Raw genomic sequence first — 22193 nt, 5'->3', positions numbered from 1 at the left:
CTCTGTCACTGCAGCATTTGTCATTTGACAGGTTCCCAAACCCTCTTCCTTAGTTCATCACGTCCTCTTGATGTGTGGCTCCTAACACTCCCAGGAAGTAAGATGAAGTTAAAGTGTTGAAATGACATGTCCCCCTGCTTACAGTCCACTATGACTCCCAGGCAGACCAGTCGTCACTGCCTGAACATCAAGTCAGGCCTTCCTGTGCTTAACGGAAACAGAAGGGGGCCCCTTTACATCCACCCCTTCCAAAGTTTATCCTGTTGCTCCTGACCTGTCATTAAGCTCTTTGAGGGTTTTCTAAGCCCGATTCTGTTCTCTAATGCGCAAACAATCCCTTGTCTCATATCGTCTGTAAACCTGAAGAGCGTGTCTTCTACCTCTTCTCCTAAGTCAATCAGGGGCTTTCCTCAAGCAGTCATCTGTCTATTAACCTTTGGATAAGGCAGTTCAATGCATCTGAAATCTAATGCCTGGCACCCCCTTCTCTGTCCCAAGGTGCGAACACAGCGAGTGGGCTACAGTGGAGAGAGCATTAGTGCTGAGTTATATGACAGGTACACCCCCAGCTCTGTCTTTACTATGCTGTGTACCTCTGGGCAACCTGCTACCCTCTCTGTGGCTCAGGCTTTCTATCTGTGAGATGGGACTAATGACCATGTACCTTCTTTAATGGCAGTGGCAATGCTGAGATGAGGGAGCAAATGTAAAAGACATCTGTATTATACACACCAAAATGTTACCTCTTAGGGGTCATTTCTACTTTTTTTATTGCTTATCTGATTTTTTTTTTTTTGGTGGCGGGGGCGGGGAGACAGGGTCTCACTCTGTCACGCAGGTTGGAGTACAGTGGCGTGATCTCGGCTCACTGGAACCTCCACCTCCTGGGTTCAAGTGATTCTCCCACCTCAGCCTCCTCGGTAACTGAGACTACAGGTACGCACCACCACACCCAGCTAATTTTTGTATTTTTAGTAGAGATGGGGTTTCACCATGTTGGCCAGGCTGGTCTCGAACTCCTGACCTCAGGTGATCTGCCTGCCTTGGCCTCCCAAAGTGCTGAGATTACAGGCATGAGTCATCATGCCCGGCTGCTTATCTGATTTTTCTACATTTTCTAAAATGAACATGTGCTGTGTCTAGTAAGCAAGTTTTTTAAAAAAAGGTTTTACAAGCAGATATAAATGATTGTAGAAAATAAGATGAAGCAGAAAAAGCTGAAGAAGACTACCTCAAGATCCATGTCATGGAATTCTCTGCAGATGCCCAAGAGCAGCAGGTGGCACAGACATGGTGCCATGGCAGGATGGCCGTGACATACAGCCGAAGAAAACAGGAAGTGGCCGAGCTGCGCATCCGCGACACACTCATTTTGTTTAAGACTCTGATGCAGAGCTACATACACTTGCCCCACAACCTAAACTACTGGGAGGGGAAACCAGTCTAAGAACAGGAGGGAAGGGAGAATGAGGGGGACTGGTGGGGAGATAAATACCTTTATTCATGTTTGTAGTTTAAATTGTTTTTAAAATGAGCATCAACATCTTTTGTAATAAAGTGGAGTAGAAGAGTCAGGAGTCTTGTAAATGGATCTCACTCGAGTAAAGGCAGCCCAGGAGCTGCAGGCACATACTGACACCAGTAAAGAAGCAAAGCTCTCCTGCTGCTCAATCTCACAGAAATGTTTAGTCTTGTTCTCAGTCCTCCTGTCCCTTTCCAAGTGCATGCCTAGCTGGTTGCTTTCTAAGGTCCCATATAAGCACCCACTTAACAAATATTTGAGAAGCATGAAGTCCCCAAGAGAGGAAAGGAAGAACCAGAGTGAAAGGACAGATAAAACAAGAGGTTTCAAATCTCAGGGAGCCCAGAAAGACTTCTTAAGCATCAAAGCACCCTAGAGATTCAGAAAATTGGCCCATGCTGTCACCTCCCAATTCTCACATAATTCTGACAGCAGCTTCTGGATTTTATATTATACCTGCATGACAGCCCGCTTCTCAGTAAGAACATGGGTCAAAAACTGCAATCTCACTCCTCAGGACTCAGAGCCAGGAGGAGGGGTATGCGGGATAAGATAGGGAAATGCCAGAACCGGAGTGACTTATTGATGACACTTGGGGAATACATTCAGAGAGCGCAAGGTCTCACACGCCAGGTCATGTTAGGCTTCTAACCAGCCTGGATCTCAGCCCACCTAGCAGGAGAGAGAAGGGACTCTCTTGAAAGAGTCAGGTAAAGCACTGCCACTGTTCACTGAGCAAGCATTACAAGCAGTGATGACCGGGAGTCTGTCTATAAACCCTGTTTCCTTCTGGGGCTCTCCCTCCCAAGGTGCCCCCTCCCTCCGCTCCTGCCCACTTGGCTGCCAGAGCCCTGGGGGTCTCTCCATGATGCAGGGTCAAAGGTGGCCATGAGCCAGGGGAATAAGAACTCCCCAGAGCTCCCCACAGGGCCCATACAGCACAGCCTATGCCTCACCAAGCCACTGGCCCTGGCCCTGAATTTGGCCCCCTTCCTGGAGGCCTATGAGGATGAATAGTGTGAACAGAGGTAACAGGAACCTCAGAGGGCTGATCCTCAGGGTCTCTCAGTTCTATAGCAACAGGACAACATGACCTTGACAAGGAGCACCATTTCCTGCTTCAGCCGGAGCCAGTATTTCCCAAAACAACTGCTCTGGGGAAGGACACCAGGGTAACATGAGGAGCAGACACTGGGTCTTTCTACTTACCAAGTGCTCAGGTGCTATTGGCCCTGGGGATGGCTGCTAACTGGAAGATGACAGGTTGGTGGGCTGCTGGTGGGTCACCAGAGCAGAAGGTCACTAAGAGCCATTCTAGAGTGCTCCAGAGTCGCTGTCACAGCCCTCCTTTCTCGCTGCCTCCTCAAGAACCTCCACCCAAATCCTGGGGCGTCCTGAGCACGTAGGCGGTGTCTCCCCACCCACAATGACCTGCTTGGCAAGGCTTGGCACACCTTACCCCCTTTAATGCTTCCTGTCTCCCTCTCTCCCCCGAGGAACCCAGGCAGGCTGAGGCAATACCTTCCTTCATCCATCTGGACTGGCCTTGGAATTCCTGGGCCAGTCTGGGGATCCCAGGCATCAACCCTAAAGTGGGCCAGTGCCAGGTATGTGCAGCCTGTACTTCCCAGTCTAGGCAGGCGGAGGCTGGAACGGTGCCAGCAGCTCACCTCTGCAACACAGCATGGAAGCATTTATTTCAAGGGTGGCTGGGGAGCGTCCAACAGCCCGCCTCCCAGCTTGCAGGACAGCCTGCCACATGCAGGGGAGGAACCAGTTTGCTTTGGGCAAACTGCTTCACTTCTCTGAGCCACCCTTGAAATAAATACTTCCGTGCTGCGTTACAGAGGAGAGCTGCTGGTGCGGTTCCAGCCTCTGCCTGCCCAGACCGGGAAGTACAGGCTGCATATACCTGGTGCTGGCACTGGCCCATGTTAGGGTTGGTGCCAGGGTTCCCCAAATTGGCCCAGGAATTCCAAGGGCAGTCCAGATGGATGAAGGAAGGCACCTCTCTCTTCCCTCTCACCTGTCAGGGCCTATAAGGCTTGATGCTCTTCTGCTTGGTTCCGAACACTACATCCGAGTGGTCAGTGCCACAATCATAACAACCAGCCGCCTCACAAAGGAGGCAGCTTGGCATAAGGACAAGGGCAGGGCTTTGTCCCCAGACAAAAATGGGTTTGAATCCTAGCTCTGTCACTCACTAGCTGAGTAGCTTTGGGCAAACTGCTTCACTTCTCTGAGTGTCTATTTCCTTATATGTACAGTCTCACATAGCTCAGAGATGACTTGGCTATGGTCACAGGGAGAGATGGCTGTAGAGCTTGGTCCCAGGTCCTGACATACCGGCTTCCAGAGCTTGTCTGACTATACCAGGATGTTTCTTAACTGCAGCTACACGTGACAGAGAAAACAGTCGTCTCTTTTCCTAAATGGCTGTCAGCAATTCCCAAAGTCAGGGAAAAGTTCCTTTCGAAGTTCACTGCCTTAATACAAAAGTAGCCTTCACAGATGCCAACTTAACTAGGTGAATCAAGTCAGCATCACTTTTACTAGGGCCAACTGGCACCACTGTGCCTCCTGATGTAAGCAACAGGAAGCACACCTCATCTATGTGGGTTCCCACCAACAACGTAAACCCGAATCTAATCACAAGGAAACAATCCAACAGATATGGAATGTGGACAATCTATGACACGTCAAGCAAATGAGCCAAACTGTTAGCAACTGATGAATCTTGGTGAAGGAAATACAGAAATTCATTGTTTTATTCTTTTAACTTTTCTCTAGTTTTAACCTTTAAGAGTAACTTTTAAATATTAAATATGTGTAGTATTACTCTTAAATCATTAAGTGATTTTTATTTGGTATTCATTTTGTGTTAATGCTCTCTTCCGCATTTTCTATTATCAGATGTCTATATCAGATAGAGATCATTTTTACATGCTAATGAAATATATACAATCATATATCACAATATATTTGTCCATAATAACAATAAACTATGCATTTATTTTATTTTTATTATTTTAATTTTTTAGATGGGGTCTCACTCTGTCACCAAGACTGTCACCACCCGGAGTGGTGCTATCATAGCTCACTGCAGCCACAAACTCCTGGGCTCCAGCGATCCTCCTGCCTCAGCCTCCTGAGTAACTGGGACTACAGGCACATGCCACCATGCTGGCTAATTTTTTTTATTTTTAATAGAGACAAAATCTTTCTCTGTTAACAGGCTGGTCTCAAACTCCTGAGCTCAAGCCATCCTCCTGCCTTGGCCTCTCAAAGTGCTGGGATTACAGGTGTGAGCCACTGTGCCCAACCAAACCACCAAACCACGCATTTAATGTTATATCTTTTTTTCTCTTTTTCTTTTCTTTCTTTCTTTTTTTTTTTTTACAGAAACACCTCTGAAATTTTATCACAGAAAAAATAATTCCATTTATTATTATGACCACTCCTTATTTAAAAACTCATAAAGTGTTAGGAAAGATATAGAAAAACTTATGATTTTGGGAATTCCAGGGAATTTCTATTACTTGTTCCTCAATCCTGAAAGTTAATAACTGTTGGGAATTTGGAAGTACCAGCATCTTGATGGCCAGCCTTCGTTATGACCCCTGCTCCCACATGGCAACATTCCACCTAGTAGCTCCAGCCAGAGAGCCCCACTCAAATAAAATATCATTTATGGGACTGTTTCAGGCACCATGTACAAAAGCACTGACCTAGACCCCTATGGGGAGAGATGACAAAAGGAGTAAAACACAGCCTGCCCTTGAAGAGGTAAGTATACAAACTGTGTGATGGAGGCCACATAAGAGGTGGCCACTGTGGAAGAAGAAATATTCCAACTTGGGAGCAGCAGGGATGATTCTGGAGTAGGTGTAATGGCCCTTCTTCTAGCTGGGCCAGAAAACTAGAAAAGGCACTCCCAGGGAAGGCCAAGGTGAGTCAGGCAATGCAGCCGAGAACACAGGGCACATCTGGGAATGGCGAGCTGTCCGCTTTGGCTGGGGCACCCCACTCTCTGAAGGACAGATAAAGGGCCAGGACCTGGCTAGCCTTGAATTCCTAGTTACTAAGGTGTATAGACTTAATTTTGAGGCCCGGGGTTCTGCCCTCTGGTTCCAATGACTGTAAGAGTGGAGAGGGGCAAAGAAAGTCACCAGGGTCCTTCAGAAATGACACAGTGAGAGAGGGTGAGGGTCTGAAATCTCATCTCTCACCCTTTCAAAATGATACAGTTTCTGTATTTTCCCAGGCATAGCTCTTTGCACACTTTCTTGCTATTGCATTTTACTTCTTTATTTTGGGGAATATGCTATTTATTTGCCTGCTTGATTTATAATTGGGGTATAACATACTCATGGTTAGAGTATGCAATCTGCATTAATCTTAAATATAATAAGCCCCATGAATTCCTACATTTATATACCACCATAAAACCATCACCCAGGCCGGGCGCGGTGGCTCATGCCTATAATCCTAGCACTTTGGAAGGCCGAGGCGGGCGGATCACCTGGGGTCAGGAGTTCGAGATCAGCCTGGCCAACATAGTGAAACCCCTGTCTCTACTAAAAATACAAAAATTAGCCGGGCATAGTGGCAGGCGCCTGTAGTCCCAGCTACTCGAGAGGCTGAGGCAGGAGAATTGCCTGAAGCCAGGAGGTGGAGGTTGCAGTGAGCCGAGATAGTGCTATTGCACTGCAGCCTGGGGCACAAGAGCAAGACTCCATCTCAAAAAAACAAAACAAACAAACAAAAAACAAACCAAAAAAAACCCATCACCCAGGTCAAGACAGTAAACATTTCCAGCACCCTACAAGGTTCTTTGTGCCCCTGACCAGCTAATCCCCACAATAAGTAACTACTCCGCTTTTTTTGAGACAGGGTCTTGCTCTGTTGTCCAGGCCAAGCTGGAATGCAGTGGTGGCCTGATCACAGCTCACTGCAGCCTCAGCCTCCTAGGCTCAAGCTATCCTCCCACCTCAGCCTCCCAAAGTACTGGGATTACAGGTGTGAGTCACTGTGCCCGGCTGTAACCACTCTTCTGACCTCTATCACCATCAGCTAGTTTTGCCTGCTGTTGTGCGTCCAGTTTCTCCTGGTTGGAGTCAGAGCCCACAGAGGGCAGGCACTGAGAGGTTCCTGCTGCCTTGTGGCCCTCTACAGTGCTGGGCACGCAGCAGGCATTTAGATGTCTGCTAAGTCAATGATTAGACCAGGTGGTGGAAGCGTGTCCATGGACACCGACCCTCTGCCACATGTTTGCACCTTCTGCCTATGCTGCTCTCCTGCCTGAAATGCCCTCCTCCCCTTTTCCTTTGTCTCATTCCTACCTTCCCCTCTTTTGTTTGAGACAGAGTCTCACTCTGTCACCCAGGCTGGAGTGCAGTGGCGCGATCTCGGCTCACTGCAACCTCGGCATCCCAGGTTCAAGTGATCGTCCCACCTCAGCCTCCTGAGTAGTTGGGATTACACGTGTGCGCCACCACGCCCGGCTACTTTTTGTAATTTTAATAGACATGGGGTTTTGCTATGTTGCCCAGGCTGGTCTCAAACTCCTGACCTCAAGTGATCTGCACACCTCAGCCTCCCAAAGTGCTGGGTACAGGTGTGAGCCACTACACCCGGCCTCCCCTCTTTTTGAAAAAAAGGTTTGGCTCAAGTTCCATCCCCTTCCTGGAAGCTCTCCCCTTCCCGCCCCTGCGGCATGTGCTGCCCATCAGGCTCCTCTGCAGATGCTGCCTCTCATGTTCTCTCTGAGTGGATATGTGTGCACATCTACAGCCTGCTCCTCATTCTGTCTCAGTCTCTCAAAGGAAAGATCCTGTTTTAGTCTGCATTAAACGAGCCCCAACTCCTCTCACTTCCTCCTTGTTTGCAGAGTATCCTAAGCTGCAAAAAATTTCTTCTGGTCTGTCTTCCTCACAGGGCTAGAAGGATCACACTGGAAAACAGCTATGAAGAGGTTTTATAAGCCACAGTCCACCTAACATACATCATATGTACAACAAAAAAGCTTTAAAAAAAAAAAAAAAAAAAAAAGAATGGCCAGGTGTGGTGGCTTGCACCTGTAATCTCAGCACTTTGGGAGGCCGAGGTGGGCAGATCATTTGAGGTCAGGAGTTTGAAAACAGCCTGGCCAACATGGTGAAACCCCATCTCTACCCAAAATACAAAAATGAGCCGGGCGTGGTGGTGGGTGCCTGTAATCCCAGCTACTTGGGAGGCTGAGGCAGGAGAATTGCTTGAGCCTGAGAGGTGGAGGTTGCAGTGAGCAGAGATCATGCCATTCCACTCTAGCCTGGGAGACAGCACAAGACTCCATCTCAAAAAAAAGAAAAAAAAAAAAAAAGAATGCAGTGTATCTGTATATGCTGATATGGAAAGATTCCCAAGATATACTCAATCAAAAAAAAAAAAAAAAAACTAGGTGTCAGAGCAATTTAGTGTGCTCCCCACTGCCATGGTTAAGAGCAGGATGAGGATAAAAACACACGCACATGAGAGCATGCATGGAAAAACCGTGGAAGGAACGATACCCAGGAAACCAATCACCTTCACCTTCACCCCTGGGGCTGGGGTGGGAGATCCTGAGTCCAGTCAGTCCCTTTCTGTCATACAACATTCTGATCTATGTGTTATTTTGTATTAATAAACATTTTAACATAAAAATAAACTAAAATGAGGGGCTGAACTTATACCACCACCACAGTGCTCCCCAGCTTCCTAGAGTTCATCCTGAGGGTAAACCATGGGCAGCTTGCTGAAACCTGGGCTCGGGCCCCAGAAGCCACGCAGATGCTGCATGGGGTCAGTCAGAAATTCAGCACAAGTCAAAGCAGAGAGAAGAAAACATCCTGTGAGCTCACCGACAGCAACCCCTGGGGGCCTGGTAAAGAGCAACAACTGATGCAACTCCACCTTTTGCTTGGTAGCCAAAACCTGAGAGCTCAGAGCCTAGGGCCAAAGGGGGAATAACGGGCCCAGGGCCCTCTGTGGGCCAACACTGCCCACCCTGTTGTGTGACCCAAACTGATCCAGGACTGGATCAATTTCCAGTTTATAAATTTGTCAGGAGGTGGGGGAAAGCAGGTTTCCCCCACCTCCTGACAAATATATAAACCAAGGTTAGGAGATGCAATCTAAGGGAAAGGGCAGAAGGAACAAAGACCTCCAGGGTGCTGCTAGTCTTCACAGCACTAAGGGTCCCACACAGCAGAAGACAGGGCCTCCTGGGACCAGAAACCATCCTGTGCTGGAAATGGTAGGAGAAAGACTACAGCAACCTTTCTGCAAGGCTAGGTCTGTCTCTGTCTCTCACATCTATAGAGCAGCCCATTCTGAAGCTTTGCTCTTCACCTTGAGGAGTTCATCTTCAGGGTTATCAACAAACTCCCACTGCCAGGCCAACAGTGAGGTAGATTCTATCATCATTTTCCTATTTTATGTCTGGGTGGAGTCTTGGCAGGAGTCTTGACCTTGAAGTTAGTCTCCTTGAAGTTATTCCGTCATCTCCAATATTCCCCAAGATCCAAAAAGCCAAGTACCAAATGAACCAAGTATTTGTTTGTTTGTTTGTTTTTAAGATGGGGTCTCGCTCTGTCACCCAGGTTGGAATGCAGTGGCACGACCACAGCTCACTGCAGCCTCGACCTCCTGGGCTCAAGCGATCCTTCCACCTCAGCCTCCCAAGTAGCTGGGACTACAGGTGTGTACTGCCACACCTGGCTCACTAAAAAAAAAAAAAAATTGTAGAGGTGGGGTCTCACTATGCATCGTGGTAAGAGAGCACGATGCAAAGCATGCAAAGGGCCTTGAAAACGACTAAGAACTACAAATACAAAGCATTAGAACCACCACCAGAGGAACACTGCTTTCTCCTCCCATTTTGAAACAGTTCTCTTGGAGGTCCTGGATGCCCTCCTCTTGCCCCGCCATCTAAGAGGCCCTTGGCTGCTGCCCTGGTCCTGCTTCCATCTCACTGCTGCAATGATTCTGTCAACCACTTCCTCCTGAGGACAGGAGGGTAACTTGCCCAGGGTCACAGTCCAACCTCATAAGGATCGCCCTTCCCTCTGGGGGCTTTGCACTCTGCTGCTTGTTCTTCCCTCACCCGCCCTTGAAATGATGATCCTCCTTTCCTACCCCCAACGCCCTCCCAACCCCATTCTGTTCTTGGCTGGCTTCCCTGCTCAATCCATCCGCTGCACAATCCAACCACTGGCAATTTCACACACCGGGACTGCATCCCACACCACTGTCCGGGGCCTCTCTCCTGCTGACTGTCTAAATACCACACGGAGGCCTCGCAGGGGCCTCATAATGTGTTCAAAACACAGTCAATTATCTTCATGCCAGGCCACAGTAGTCCCTGGCAGGCAGCAAGTTACCCATTTGTTTGCTGAGCTGATCACCATATGCTTCTTTCCCCTCCTGCCACCCCAACTGCTCCACCTCTAGTGCTTCCCACCCAAGTCAATGGGACACCATCCCTCGGGCACACAGGCTGAACTCCAGCACCAGTGGGTCCTCCCTCACCACTCACGTATCCATTCTCCCCTTTCCTTGACTGGCCAGGTTCAAGCCCTGCCCACTCCTCAACTAGATCTGCCTCTCCACTCCTGTCAGTGACATTTCTAAGCCCAGCCATGATCTGTCACACCCTTGCCCACAAAATCCAACTCCTTAATGTGGCATCCAAGGCTTTCCACACTCTGATATGGGTGCAATCACTACCCAGTGGGCTAGTGGGCTAGCACTACCAGCAGCACTAATAATAATAATAATAATAACAATAATGATGATAATAACAACAACACATACTGAATGCTTCCCATGTGTCTCTTCATTTCCATCACAGCCCTGTTGGGCAGGGTCCACAGGATCAAAATTTGACAGATGAAGAAACTGAGGATAGGACGGTAACTTGCCCAGGGTCACAGTACAACCTCATAAGGATTGCACTGTGCCAGAACAAACGATCTTTTAATCCTTTAGCCTTCTCTGACACTTTCAAACTCCTTAGGGGCTGGGATATGCCTGTTTAGAAAATCTCTGCAGCAGGCTTCCCATTGCCTCTCTAACTTCCCAAAGGAAACAGCAATAGATGTTCTTGGGATCAAAATGAAAGATAATGTGGGTCTCCCAAGTTATTCCTAGAATTTTTGAGTTCCAAGAAGGAATATCAATGTCTAACTGTCAATACATTTTATAGTAAGTAGAAGTATTTTTACACATAATTAACACTATAGCATACCAAGACCTCCGGTTAAATTAATGTGGGTGAAACAATTATACCCATTTCACGGGACCTGGAGAATTTTACTGCTCCAAAATTTCATTTTATGGCAAGCACAGTATAGGTGATGCCAGGTGCCTGGTTAGAACATGCCTCCTGACAACGACCCCATTCCTGGAGTAAAGTCTCCTGGCAGTGCCACGGCATGTCCAGGAACGAATGCTCTCCTGCCACAGGCCTCTAATTGCCTAATGGCCCTGGGACTTGGCTCTTCAAACACATGGCTCCCATCCCAGAGCTTCCCACTAGGCCAACTGTTTCTGTTTCCTAAGGTTCTAGGGGCTACTGCTGACGTCAGAATGGAGGGGCAAAAACAAACCCCAACAACAACAATGGTGACAATGACAAAAAGGAGAGAGCAGAAGAGGAAACAAACCACAGGCAAGAATGTCTGCATGACGAACTCTAGAATGCACCCTTGGAGGGTATGTAAGATACCCACTTCGTGTCTTTCTCCACTCTCCCCCTCTTCCTCACCCATCCTCTGTACTGTACTTGTTTACTTATCTATGTCTTCCCTCTGGAATGGGGCACCTTGACTGTTCTTCATAACTAGTAGACTGTAGGTGCTAAATTAATGCTGAATGAATGGCGGCAGACCTTGCTAATTGTTTACACAATATCCATTCTCCCCTTCTTTCTCGGTGACAGAATCCCAATTCTACTTCAGGTAGCAATGTGCTCAGCTAAATGATGTCTCAGCCTCCCTTGCAACTAATGGAGGCAAGGAGGAGAAGCTGAAACTATTTGGTGGGACTTGCAGGAAAGCTCCTTAAGATGGAGCATGTGTTCTTTTTGCCTTTCCTCTTTTCTTCCCGCTTTCTTCCTAGAACCTGACATGATGGTTGGGGCTCCCGCAGCCATCTTAGACCATGATACAACCTTGGGGTTGGACGCCCTGCACTAAGGATGGCAGAGTGGAGAGACAAGCCCTAGACTGTTCCCCTAGATTTCTTTTCACAATAGAAAAAATTTCTACTGGTTTAAGCCACTGCTATTTCTGTTCTAGCTGCCAAATAGAATTCCTAACTGACTCATGAGTAAACCAATTAAATTTAGTTTTCTTAAATTACTCATCACTGACCTACAGTTTACAAGGCCAATCGCCACCTCTAACCTCTGGTCTTTGTAACGTAACGATAATTTGTCATTACGTTACAAATAATTATTGTTCACTGGAGGTCAGGAGGAGGGAAGGACAGAAGCACTAGAAGGAAGAGGTAGTTCAAGGAGGAGGAGGAGACACTGAAAAGCCAGTGGCCACTGGCTTGTTTTAAGTCTCTGAAAAGAAGATGAGGGACAGAGGCAGGAGGAGAGCAGGAAAATGAGGTGCACGGAAGAGAGGAGATGAGGGGAGAATGCAGAGAGGAACAGATGCAAAAGGCAGGAGCAAAGGAAACGGGAGCCTGACAGGCAAGGCAGAGACCCTGGAGAGATGGAGTGGTGGAGAGAGGAGAAAGAGAAGTGTGCTGCAGCAGCAATTGCTGCTATGATTTAGAGAACAGGTGCTGTGGGCTGGGCATCAGCACCAAGCACTTTGTATGTATGTGTGCTCCCTGATCCTCTTGCTCCTGCACTAAGTGTTACCACGCCTGTTTTACAAATGAGGTAACTAGTTGGGTGCAGTGGCTCACTCCTGTAATCCCAGCACTTTGGGAGGCCAGGGCAGGAGGATCACTTGAGCCCAGGAGTTCGAGACCAACCTGGGCAACATAACAAGACCCCCAATCTCTACGAAAAAATTTAAAAATTAGCCGGGTGTGGTGCATGTGCCTGTAGTTCCAGCTACTCGGGAGGCTGAGCAGGGAGGAGCCCTGCTTGAGCCCGAAAGGTCGAGGCTGCAGTGAGCCGAGATTGTGCTACTGCACTACAGCCTGGGCGACAAAGTAAGACCTTGTCTCAAAAAAAAAAACCAAAAAACAAACAAAAAAACCCACGAGGTTAATTGGCTCTGAGATATGAATTAACTTTCCCTCAGTCACAGAAAGTGGTAGAGGCAGGCTTTGTTGAAGTCTCCTTAGAAGGGAGGTGAGACATCATTCTTCTGTCTTCTTCTATCTCACTGTGAGATGTGGAACCACGGCAACCATTTTGGACCATGAGGACAGCAGCCACACCCTAAGAATGGCAGGGCACGGAATTGGAAGGAGCCTGGGTTGCTCATGACCTAATGGAGCTTCCACAACTGTCTGAGACTATAGACTACCTAACTCAGTCAGAATCCCTATCCATGAATCCATCAATCCATCCATAAATGCTTCAGATCACAATTTGCTACATTTTCCTCTAATCTTCAGTAATAGATTCCAAGTCACACTCCCAGACATTCTGATTCAGCAATCACTTTGAGATACACTCTCCTAGAAAAATGGAAAATCAGATTCATTGAACAGGTAAAGAAACTATCTGAGAGTCCACAGGACAAACCTTGATACCTCAAAAGCAGCAACTGCTGATGACGTGCCCCTAGAAGACCTTGGAGATTAGCAGATGACACTGCAAAGTTAATCTATCATAATTTGGAGAAATGGAAGAAAGGAAAAGTTCATAAAGACCAAGAGAGAGCATATTTGGGGCTATTCCTCAGAAACAGATAAAAGGTAGTCCTAGTTAATTCAGACCAGTCTGTAAGAGTGCCAGCAAGTCATCTGAGAAAAAACAAACCAATAGTCCAAGCCTCAGAAAAAGAACAGCTCCTTTTGGGCAAAAGCACCAAGTTGTCAAAGGGACACACTTGCATGCAGTGGCATCAGACAGCATTACTGTTGGGCACCACTGGTTGCAGCTTTCTGTGTGCTAGGAATTCTCTCCAACTAGACTGCAAGCTCTCCTCTCTAAGAAGAGGGACTTGTGGCATTACTATTTCAGTATCTTCAGCAATAGCACCCAGCACAGTACTGAACACATAGTTGCTTAATATATGACCACAGACTGAGAGCTGTCAAGAAAGAACTAATGGGATTCACATGGGTTGGGCAAAGATGCCTACTGCAAGCCAGGCGCGGTGGCTCACGCCTGTAATCCCAGCACTTTGGGAGGCTAAGGTGGGCAGATCACAAGGTCAGGAGTTCGAGACTAGCCTGGGCAACACGGTGAAACCCCATCTCTACTAAAAATACAAAAATTAGCCGAGCGTGGTGGCGGATGTCTGTAACCCCAGCTACTCGGGAGGCTGAGGCAGGAGAATCGCCTGAAACCAGGAGGCATAGGTTGCAGTGAGCAGAGATTGAGCCATTGCACTCCAGCCTGGGCAACAAGAGTGAGACTCTATCTCAAAAAAGAAAAAAAAAAAAAGAAAGAAAAGATGCCTACTCCAAGCCCTAACCCTGTGCCCACCTCTGAGTTCAAGCTGATTCCTGAAATTCCAGCCAAGGGAATTGAGAGTTGGTGCTGTCATTGTTCATCACTCTCATGAGACTGTTATCTGATGGATAATCTGGGGATCTTTAAAGGTTCAATTGCCTTCTCTTCTGAGAATATTCCTATGATAGAGTCCCAAGAGTCCAGAGAATTCAGGCAAAGCTGAGGAGGATGACACAGGCCATTAAGCTCTGCCCCGGAACTATCTCATCTGCCCTTTCTAGTTGTTAAGTCGCAGTAGGGTAGAAATCTTAACAAGGTCGGAAGTGATGGGTGACACAGCTCTAAATGCCAGGTACTGAGTTTTCACATCCTGGTCTCCTTGGAGGCCCCGGGCATACAGAGTCACCTACTCCTAAAGCAACTGTGCCTTTCAGAAGTGCAGCCTTATTCTAAAATTAAAGATTCTCAGGGCCCACTAGGATTATAATTAGTTTGTATTCCTCCACCTGGCACTCAGAGATGCTGAGTTTGGGAAGGGAATGTGGGGCATGCATTCTTAAGGCTGGAAACCACTTTAATTTGCAAGATTTAGTGGCTTTTTCTGGCCACTGGCTTGTTTTAAGTCTCTGGCATCCTCAGCTAGACTAAGAATTGTTACCTTGTGTCCCAGCCATACTGATTCACATTTCCATCAACTTGGCACAAAATGTGCCAAAGAAACAAGCTTTCCTGCTGTCACTCCCTGCCTCTGCGTCCCATACCACTCCCAGCACTTGCCTCTACTCAGCCAGAGAAATTCAATGCAATTAAACTACCAACACTGAATGCCCACCAAATGACAGGTAGAACGTAAGGAGTTTCAAGTACCAAGAAAAACAAGACCCTGCTCTCAAGGGGGTCAGAGTCGGCTGAAAAAAGGAGATACGTGGCCAGGCGCAGTAGCTCATGCCTGTAATCCCAGCATTTTGGGAGGCCGAGGCAGGCGGATCACAAAGTCAAGAGATGGAGACCATCCTGGCCAACAGGGTGAAACCCCGTCTCTACTAAAAATACAAAAATTAGCTGGGCATGGTGGTGCACGCCTGTAGTCCCAGCTACGTGGGAGGCTGAGGCAGGAGAATGGCCTGAACCCAGAAGGCAGAGGTTGCCGTGAGCCAAGATCGCACCACTGCACTCCAGCCTGGCGACAGAGCAACACTCTGTCTCAAAAAAAAAAAAAAAAAAAGATACGTAAACAAGCAGCGACCCACAGAGGGATAGTTACTACAGACAGAGACCCCAAGCTCTGAAGGAGTAAAGGCTGCTCTCCTGGGAGGGATCAAGGAGAGGAGGGGAGACAGGCAATTCCAGGGAAGGAATAAGCAGTGCAATTGCGTAGAGGCCTGGCAGCCTCAACTGCTGGGGGCAGCAACCACAGAGGGAGCCAACAGGGATCAGGGTTACTGCATGCCTGACGCTGCCATTTTACAGATGAGAAAGCTGAGTTATGGAAGGGATAAGTAACTTGTCCAAAATCATACCTTATGAAAAGACAGGTTCCAAGCCAAAGAGTTGGACCCTAAAACCTGTGCTTTTAAACATTACAGTACATGGTATGCAAATAGTTCAATTTGCTGAAGTGTAAAATTTAAGAGCTAAGTTTATGCAGGAGAGGTAGAATGGGCTGCATCATGAAAAGCTTCATATGACACGCTAAGCATTTGAACAAACTTTCAGTAGGATACGGGACTAAATTAACGTGAAAGAGCTTCCCCTTTCCACCACTATCACAGAGAAATACCAGATAAAATAAAACAAATGACGTCCGTAGACATGCAGCCAAATTGGAAAGAGAAATGCCCTATGTGCGAGAAGAATTGAAACATAAACAGTGAGTGGAACTGACACCACAATGGCCTGTGGACTTTCGCACCCACATATGAAGCAGTTTAAAGCCTGCCTGTGGCTTTGAGCCCCAGTATCAAGAAGAGAGCCTCAAAGGGCTGCCCAGTAAAGGAAAGCAACAAGAAGCTGAACACTTCTCCAAGGCTCTGTGGGTCAGGTATGGGTGGGAGGTCACCCTTTCTTTTTTTTTTTTGTGACGGAGTCTCACTCTGTCGCCCGGGCTGCAGTGCAGTGGCGTGATCTCAGCTCACTGCAAGCTCTGCCTCCCGGGTTCATGCCATTCTCCTGCCTCAGCCTCCCCAGCAGCTGGGACTACAGGCACCCACCACCTCACCCGGCTAATTTTTTGTATTTTTAGTAGAGACAGGGTTTCACCGCGTTAGCCAGGATGGTCTCAATCTCCTGACCTCGTGATCCCCCTGCCTCGGCCTCCCAAAGTGCTGGGATTACAGGTGTGAGCCACCGTGCCCGGCGGGAGGTCACCCTTTCTTAAGCCACCAAGCTAGTCCTGCCCATGGATATAAAACTGAACTTACACTACTAGGGTAGTGAAGGGGTGCCGCACTAAGCAGTGAACATAAAAACTGAGCCAGGACCACTGAAACACTCATGGCCCCGCCAGAGGCAAACAAGCTGCTCTGAGGTATACTTTGATAATTCAGGACCCAAGTCTCAGCCAGAAAAGGGAATCCCTCCTGGAGATGAACTCACACCCACAGTTACAAACCACACAAGGAAATAAACCACCAAGAGGGGCAAGCCTCAGACACAAAAAGAGAAGTAGCATCCCAAGAATCAGAAATAAGACAGTCTCAAAGAAACTATACAAGAAAACTTAGATGATTAAACAGATAAAGGAACACAGAAAGAACAAATATAGAGACTTTGGTGGTAAAATGCTCAACAATATGTCTAAGAGGCATTCCAGAGGCCACTGTAGAGAAAACGAGAAAGCCAAAGAGGCAATGGCTGAAATTTTCCAGAACTTAAGAAAGAATTAAATGTAAGAGATTAACATTAGGGGAAGCTGGGTGAAGGAATACAGAAACTCTGTGTAAAGCTAAGTTTATCTACAATCATTTTAAAGTAAAAAGGCTTTTTCTTTGTTTTTTCTTTTATAAATGAGTCCTCAGATAGAAGCAGCACACCAAATCCTGAGCAAGAAAATGGAGAACAAATCCGCACTTAATTTCAAATGATTCCAAACAAAAGCATATATACATATACAGAGAAATATATTAATTGAATAAGATTAAAGAGAATACTGATGTTCATTGTACTATTTCCTCTAATTTTAACATTTTTCTAAGTAAAAGGATGGGAGAAAAGATGAGAAAATGTTGGAGTAAGAACAGAAATAAAGGCCAGGTAAGGTGGCTCATACCTGTAATCCCAGCACTTTCGGAGGCCAAGGTGGGAGGAGAGCTTGAGTGAGGAGTTCAAGACCAGCCTGGGCAACACAGTAACATCTCATCTCTAGAAAACATTTTTTTAAAAATTATCTGAGCATGGTGGTGTGCACCTATAATCTCAGCTACTTAGGAGGCTGAGGTGGGAGGATTGCTTGAGCCCAGGAGGTCAAAGCTACAGTGAGCTGTGATCACACCACTGCACTTCAGCCTAGGCAAAAGAGCTAGACCCTGTCTCAAAAAAAGAAAAAAACAACAGAAGTAAAATGTATAGAAATAAAGAAAATTCCGGGCCGGGAGCAGTGGCTCATGCCTGTAATCCCAGCACTTTGGGAGGCCGAGGTGGGTGGATCACCTGAGGTCAGGAGTTCAAGACCAGCCTGGCCAACATGGCAAAACCCTGTCTCTACTAAAAATACAAATTAGCCACGTGTGGTGGCACGCGCCTGTAGTCCCAGCTACTTGGGAGGCTGAGGCAGGAGAATCACTTGAACCTGGGAGGCAGAGGTTGCGCTGAGCTGAGATTACGCCACTGCACTCCAGCCTGGGTGACAGAGCAAGACTCCATCTCCAAAAAAAAAAAAAAAAAAAAAAAAAAACTCAGAAGGAGAAAAATAGGCAAAAATGGAAATACATGGAAAGTACTAAAGAATATAATACAGTAATACGTTAAGTTAAATCCCAAAAATGTACATAAATTACTTAAGACAGATTGCCAGATTTGATTTAAATCCAGCCACATTCTGTTTATGAAAGAAACTCCTAAACATCATGACACAAAAAGGTTGAAGAGATGAGGCAGTAGCAACCCCAGGCAGCACTAGTGCCATCAGACCTCACGGCAAAAAACAGGAGTGACATTAGGGAGGAAGGACAAACAAGACTTGGTGGCTGATTAAAAGAGGCTGAGGAGAATAAAGAAATAGAGGGCAACTGTCAGGTGACCAGGCGGATGTGGATGATTCCATTAAGGTGGGGATTGTGGGAAGAAGAGCAAGTCTGGCAGGAAAATGTAAGAATCACTGGGGGAGTGTTGAGTTTTAGGAGCTCTGGAGACCCCTCAGTGAAGATGTCCCGTAAGTAGTTACAGAAAATTCTTACTACCACTATTAAAAATGTACATATTTTTCCTTTTCTTTTTTTTTTTTTGAGACAGAGTCTCGCTCTGTCGCCCAGGCTGGAGTGCAGTGGCGCGATCTCAGCTCACTGCAAGCTCTGTGTCCCGGGTTCACGCCATTCTCCTGCCTCAGCCTCCCTAGTAGCTAGGACTACAGGTGCCTGCCACCATGCCCGGCTAATTTTTTATATTTTTTAGTAGAGATGGGGTTTCACCGTGTTAGCCAGGATGGTCTCAATCTCCTGACCTTGTGATCCGCCCACCTCGGCCTCCCAAAGTGCTGGGATTACAGGCATGAGCCACTGCACCTGGCCCATATTTTTTACTTCTAAAACAAAACAAAAATCCAAAAAGCAATTGCCCACTAAACCCCCCCCCCCCCCCCGCCCCGCCTGAGAACTAACCATGACCTTAGCAATAAACCCATGTTTCCCATCTATGCCTGGTCCATCTAAGTTCTGCTCCTGCTGGGTGATGTGAAAAGTGGTGCCAGGCTCGAAGGTTTCTGGAGCCGGTTCAGGTCCCGTGTACAGAGTGGAAAAGCTCTTTGGAGGCAGGAAACCCTGTCTGTGCAGCCATAGGACAAACAGATTCACTAGCAGCAGAGGTCAGGAGCCAGAGGTTCACTACTGCCAGGTGGACCACTTTCACTGGCTGAATCCCAAGGTTCAATTCAAGTAATCAGTTACCCAGTGCCCAATCTTGACCTCAAGAAACATACAGTAGGCCAGGCGTGGTGGCTCACACTGCAATCCCAGTACTTTGGTAGGCTGAGATGGGTGGACTGCTTGAGCCCAGAAGTTCAAGACCAGCCTGAGCAACATGGTGAAATCCCATCTCTACAAAAAATACAAAAAAAAATTAGCCAGGTGTGGTGGCACATGCCAGCAGTCCCAGCATCTTGGGAAGCTGAGGTGTCAGGATTGCTTGAGTTGGGGAGGTCAGGGCTGCTGTGAGCTGAGATTGCACCACTGCACTCCAGCCTGGGTGACACAAGGAGACTTTGTCTCAAAAAAAAAAAGAAAGAAACAAACAAAGAAAGAAAGAAATGTACTGTAGAGTGAAGAACAGTCATAGTATAAGACAGACTATGGCAAACCCCACAAGAGAAGTACCAACAGCTATGGAGTTCAAAGAACAGAAAGCTCCTCTGTGCAGTTTAGGGGTACAATCATGTTACAGAGGAGGCAACACTGGAAATGTTTTTTTCTCCATGTCCCCTTGTTACATAATTACAGGGGTACATTGATCCATGCAGCTGCGTGTCCAGTGGCTTGTGGCATCAAGGCACTTAACACTCTCCACAGCAGAAGCTGGTCTCTATAATAGCGATACCTAATAATTATTGTTTACAAAGAGTCAGGCATGTGTTCAATGTTTTATGGGCATTCTTTCATTTAATCATCCCGATTACTCTAAAAGACATTGCTATGGTTTGAATGTTGTGAACCCTCCAAAATTCATGTTGAAACTTAATCCCCAATACAACGGTATTAAGAGGTGTGGCCTTTGGAGGTGTTTAGGTCATGAAGGCTCTGCCCTCAGGAATGGATTAGTGCTCTTATAAAAGGGCTCCAGGGAACTAGCTGGGCCACTTTCACCCTTCTACCATGTAAGGACACAGCATTCATCCCCTCTGGAGGACACAGCAACAAGGTGCCATCTTGGAAGTGGACAGCAGCCTTCACCAGACATCAAGTCTGCCAATGCCTTGATCTTGAACTTCCCAGCCTCCAGAACTGTGAGAAATCAGTTTCTTTTGTTTATAAATTACCCATCTCAGGAATTTTGTTATAGCAGCACAGACTAAGACAGGTATGAACCATTGTTATTCCCAATTTACAGATGAGAAAACTGAGGCCCAGAGATGCAAAGAAAAGTTTCCCAAGGTCACTGAGATAGGGTCATAGAGCCTGAATCTGAACCCAGGTCTAACTCCAGAGCACATGCTCTTACCCACTTTGTCATCTATCTCATATAGGCATAATTCCACATGCCCTCCTAGACCTGTAGCTCTGTAATCCATTGTCTTAGCCCCCACCATGCCCAGCTCCAGGACAAACTGTGGAGAGACAAAGACAACTGTGGCAGAATGACATACAAGTAGGCTGGATTTAAGTCACAGCTCTTACACTCATCCAAGCTTGGGATCCTCCAAGTATAGGTTGAGCAATTTGGCTAGCCACAGAATCTGTCTGGTTATAAAGCTCAGAGTGGGCTGGACGTGGTGGCTCACACCTGTAACCCCAGCACTTTGGGAAGCCAAGGTGGGCAGATCACCTGAGGTCAGGAGTTCAAGACTAACCTGGCCAACATGGTGAAACCCCGTCTCTACTAAAAAATACAAAAACTAGCCGGGCATGGTGGCGGGAGCCTGTAAACCCAGCTACTCGGGAGGCTGAAGCAGGAGAATGGCTTGAACCTGGGAGGTGGAGGTTGCAGTGAACCGAGATCATGCCACTCCACTCCAGCCTAGGCAACAGAGCGAGACTCCGTCTCAAAAAATAAAAATAAATAAAAATAAAGCTCAGAGTGTCAGGCACAGTGCTAGACACTATGCAATCTAATTCTCACAACAATCCATTAGCCCCATTTTCCAGAAGAGGAAACTGAAGCCCAGAAAGGTTACAATCTGTCAAAGGCCCTTGGCTAATAAATGACAGAACCAGGATTCAAACCCAGACCCACCTTAGAAACCACACTTGTAGCTGCCGTGCACACAACCTAGCAAGTCTGACCTAGGAGTTAGTGGAGAGGGCAGGCAGTGAACTTTGCCTTTGGACTAGGGAAGCTCAAACAGAGTAATAAATATGTAATCATTGTGTGGACTAGAAGTACAGTCACTATTTCAAGCCAGAGACCAACAAGGCCAGGCCCAGAGAGGAGGCCAATGAGCACAGGTTCATGTACGTCTGCAGCATAGGAAAGAATCTCTGCAATGAGTTTTTTTCCAAACAAGGTGGTCATGTTCACAGGTTCTAGGGGTTAGGACTTGGACATATCTTTTGGAGGGGCAACCATCCAACTCACTACAGGCAGGAAAATCAGTGGGGAGAAACACTCAAAAGAACGGGAGGAACGACCTGTGCATGGCAGAGGAATGAGGTTTAAAGCTGTCAGTAAGGCTCCGGGAAACTGAGAGAATGACAGATTATTAACAGAAAGGGGATATGCAAAGAGCAGAGACAAAGATGGACTCTGCTTTTAAGGCTGCACACTCCAGCAGGCAGGTGGACACGGGGACCTGGTTTTCAGGAGAAAAGAACTTTAGTATTTGGTAGCTATAAGAGCAGATGGTCACAGCCATAGGAAGGGACAAGTGCGTGGAGGGAGAGGAGAGAGGGCAGAAGCCTGAAGAATGTTGACACTCAGGCAGTGGAAAGAGGAAGAGGAACCAGGGCAGCAAAGGCGCAGTCAGAGAGGAAGGGAAACGGAGACCATGGGAGAACAGACATTTACCCTCCTAGGGGGCAGGGTCCAGTCTCTTTCTTCTGCATCATTCCAGAGTCTAACAAGGTACTAGGCATAGAGTAGGCACTTGGCAACCACTGAAGTAATAATAAAGAGCAATTATGTGAGAGAGACCAACATGTGAGTGATTTCTAAGATGCAAAGAAAAGAAGGTAAAGGCATCTGTAATGCTTGAGCGCT

The 22193-nt window shown here is 47.2% G+C and overlaps 1 protein-coding gene across 33 annotated transcripts in view; it reads right to left on the bottom strand.

The window, feature by feature from the left end:
- Positions 1–22193, bottom strand: part of PPARD (peroxisome proliferator activated receptor delta) — an 83441-nt gene that overhangs the window by 32605 nt on the left and 28643 nt on the right. For 3 of the 33 annotated variants that reach the window (XM_063812921.1, XM_063812929.1, XM_016955313.4), the window contains exon 1: positions 3549–3599. The exons of 26 other annotated variants lie outside the window; for them this stretch is intronic. The gene's annotated coding sequence lies outside the window, so the exon portion shown is untranslated. Of the gene's footprint in view, positions 1–2731; positions 2798–3548; positions 3608–22193 lie in introns of those variants that run through there. 4 more of the 33 variants (XM_063812910.1, XM_063812922.1, XM_063812917.1 and 1 more) reach the window with 4 other exon arrangements.

This window comes from Pan troglodytes, chromosome 5, assembly GCF_028858775.2.
Source record: "Pan troglodytes isolate AG18354 chromosome 5, NHGRI_mPanTro3-v2.0_pri, whole genome shotgun sequence".
Taxonomy (NCBI): Eukaryota; Metazoa; Chordata; class Mammalia; order Primates; family Hominidae; genus Pan; species Pan troglodytes.
Note: the sequence above shows the minus strand (reverse complement) of the source record. Positions and strands in the feature narration are given on the sequence as shown.